This window comes from Castor canadensis, chromosome 8 (genome assembly GCF_047511655.1).
Source record: "Castor canadensis chromosome 8, mCasCan1.hap1v2, whole genome shotgun sequence".
Taxonomy (NCBI): domain Eukaryota; kingdom Metazoa; phylum Chordata; class Mammalia; order Rodentia; family Castoridae; genus Castor; species Castor canadensis.
The window spans coordinates 82726464-82730264 of NC_133393.1; the positions used below are offsets into that span (position 1 = coordinate 82726464).

Genomic DNA, 3801 nt, shown 5'->3' on the forward strand with positions numbered 1-3801 from the left:
ATTCTGCCAACAAAGTGCCTTCAGACTTGAACTGCAGCATCAACTCTTCTTGGGTCTCCGGGCTGCCAGTTCCTCTCTCTCTCCTCTCTCTCTCTCTCTCTCTCTCTCACACACACACACACACACACACTCACACACACAGACACACTGTTAGTTACCTTTCTTCGTTACTGTGACAAAATACCTGACAAAAACAAGTTAAAGAAGACAAGATTTATTTTGGCTCCGTTTCTGAGGGTTCAGTGCACAGTTGCTTGGTGCTTGGACAGAACACCACCGTGGCGGGAGCATATTGCAGAGGTTGTTTACCTCATGGTAGACAGGAAGCAGAGAGAGTCAGGAAGGTGCCAGGACAAAACATGCCCTTCAAAGGTCTTTCCTCTTCCCCGGCAGCCAACTCTGCCATGACAGTCCAACTGTGCAGATTTAGTGGGTAGATGATCTACCCCAGACACGGGAGGCACAACATTGGGATCAAAGGGAAGGTATTCCAGTTTCTTAGAGCAAAATGTGAGTCAACATTTCTTTCTTTGTAATTTGTTCATTAGCATATAATAGTTTAACAGGGGGATATGTATGCTTATAACACATCTGAGTTAGACTTACCCCTCATCACTCTCCCTCCTCCTCCCTCCTCGCTGCTTCTTAGAACAATTTCAACAGGTTCCATTCTTCTGTTTTCATATATGAATACAAAATATAGCCACCGTATTCACCCTCATTTATCCTTTCCTTATGCCATCCTCCCTCCCACTGGTGTCCACCCCCAGAAAAGACCTGTTTTACCTTCCTGCCCTTCTTTTTTTTTTTTTTTTTTTTTGGTGGTACTAGGGTTTGAACTCGGGGCCTTATGCTTACTAGACAGGCACTCTACCACTTGAGCCACTCTTCCGACCCTTTTTTGGGTTGAGTATTTTTGAGATAGACTTTCACGAACTTTTTCCCTGGGCTGGCTTCAAACCATGATCCTTCTGATCTCTGCCTCTTGAGTAGCTAGAATTACAGGCATGAGCCACCAGTATCTGGCCCGTTATTTGTTTAAGTGTATGTTGGTAGTTCAAGGGGGTTTTGCCTTGACATTTCAGATATGTATATATCTTGGTTTAATTGGATTAATCCTCCATTACTTATTCTTTCTCTATCATTATGCTCCTCTATTATTCAACAGCTTACAGTGAATCATGTTATATCATATTCATATATAGGTAGGATGTCTCAATATTTTTCATTTTTGCATTCCTTTTCCCTCCTCCAGTAGTCTCCTCAGACAGACGGACCCACTAATACACTCTTGTTCTCTCTCACACCATATATATACAAGTATATATATGGTCCTATATGTATTTATGTGTATATTTAACTTATGGGTCTAGTTTCCACATATGAAGGAAACATGTGACCTTTGACTTTTTGAGCCTGGCTTACTTCACTCAACATGATGTTCTCCAGTTCTCTCCATGTATCTGCAAATAACATAACTTCATTATTCTTTATGGCTGAATAAAAGTCCATTGTATGAATATAAAATTTATTAATCCATTCATCAGTTGTGGGACACCTGGACAGTCAGCGTTTTCTATCAAGAAGAATCTTTGACAGATAAACTAGACCATCTTCAACAGAAGAAAGTACAAAAAGTGACAGAAGAAATTCAAAAGAAAAAACCTAACAAGCAGTCAACTTACAGAGGGCCATCACAGGTGCAGCTCTTGTTGATATTATGGCCAATCAGAAACAAGAAGCTAGAAAGACTAAATGAAAGCAAGCCATCCAAGGAAGCAAAAAAGGCTAAGCAGGCATTTAAGAAGACAGCAATGGCTGCTGTTAAGGCTTCCACAAGGAGAGTACCAAAGCAAAAGATTGTGAAGCCTGTGAAGGTTTCTACTTTTTGAGTTTGTAGAAAACACTAAATTGGTAGATCAAATTTTTAAGTAAAGATCTGACTATATAACTCTAAAAAAGATACCCCCTCACCCAGTGACCCACTTCTGCCAACTTGGCCCTACCTCCCAAAGTTTTCACCACCTCTGAAAATCAGAGGTGGTCCATCAGCTGGGGACAAAGTCTTCAATGCATGAGCCTCTGAAGGACATTTCATATTCAAACCATAACACACCATGCCTAACCCCCACAGTCTCATGGCCGCCTCATAATAAAAAATACATTTAGTCCATCTACAAGAGTCCCCACAATGTCTTAACAGTTCCAATGTTGTTCAAAAGTCTAAGTTCAATCTCTACTGAGTTTCTAGGCAATCTCTTAGCTGTGAGACCCCTGTAAAATAAAAAAGAAAGTTATATACTTTCAGAGTAAACAGTCCCATTCCAAAAGGGAAGAGGAATAGGAAAATAGCAAGGAAAGATCAGCTCAGATAAAGAATGAAACCCAGTAGAGCAAACACTAAGTCCTATAGCTCTATGAACAGAACATGTGGCAAGTGGCAACTTGATATAAGCTTCTATGGACTTGAGCAACCCACCTGGCCTCTCTCTTGGGCTGGCTCAAAGCTTGAGGTTTTCCTCAGCAGACATTCCATATTCCTGGCATCACCAACATCCTGAGGTCCTCATTGCTGCTTAGTCTCATCTTTACTCATCACCCTCTCAGGGGCTGCCTACAGGAATCCTGACCCACATTGCCTGGCCTCCCAGGCCTTCCATTGAAGTCTGAGTGAAAGCTTCCATTGCCCTATAATTCTTGAATTCTGCATGCCTGCCAAACCAGTACCATGGGGATACCACCAAGGTCTGCTGATAGCTTGACCCCTGTGGGTCATAGCTGCAGGGGCTTCTGAGTGTCTGGGAGGCTAACCCCAGGAGAACACTTCTCTAGGCCATGCCGTGCATGAAGGGCATCCAGGAGCTCTCTTTCCAAAGAAAAGTCTTTAAGATGAGTTAGAACCTTTTACCCTTGATCATACAATGGGTAGGGTTTGGCCAATTTCTTTTTTCATTTTTCTTTTCTTTTTCTTTTTTTTGACAATGCTGTAGTTTGAACTCATGGCTTTGCCTCTACCACTTGAGCTCCTAACCCTTTTTGCTTTGGTTATTGTTGAGATAAGGTCTTGCATTTATGCCCAGGCTGACCTGCATCATGATCCTCCTCCTTACAATTCCAGTGTAGCAGGGAGGACAGGTGTACACCACTATACAAGCTTTTATTGGTTGAGATGGGGGTCTCCTGGACTTTTTCCCAGGCTGGCCTAGAATGGAAGTTCTCCCAATTTCCATCTCCCAAGTAGCTAGGATTACAGCCACCATGCCCACCCAGCTGGTTTGGCCAATTTCTGAATGCCGTCAAGGCATTTTTCCAGTCATTTCAGAGCAAACTACTTCATTTCATTTTAATGATGCTAAACTCTTCACCAACCACATGTCCTTGTCCACAATTTCAAACTCACTCCCTTTCTGGCTAAAATAATGTTTTTCAAATCTCTTCCACTCTGATTTTTGTTCCTGATTCTCACTGTAAAGCTGAGAAAAAGCAGTCAGCAGCATCCATTCCTCAGCCTGAATGCTGTCGAGATTTCCTCTGCCAAATGAACTCCATTACTTTTAACTTCAGCCTCACTCCAAGTCTCAGGACATAGACAAATGTAGACAAATTCTTTGCCAGAATGTAACACGAATGGCCTCTAGTCTAATGTCCACCAGGTCCTCATTTCCACTTGAAACCTTGTGATCAATCTTTACTGTCCCATGTTTATCAGAATCCAAATCTTCTGAGCTTCCTCCAGAATTGCCCATTAAGCTCTACTTACAGAAACCAAGCATGTTTTTCCTGATCTGCTTCTCAAACACT

General features: G+C 42.1%; 1 pseudogene; it reads left to right on the forward strand.

The window, feature by feature from the left end:
- Nucleotides 1-1515: 1515 nt before the first annotated feature.
- On the forward strand, nt 1516-1892 carry LOC109697092 (large ribosomal subunit protein eL24-like; annotated as a pseudogene).
- Nucleotides 1893-3801: the final 1909 nt, after the last annotated feature.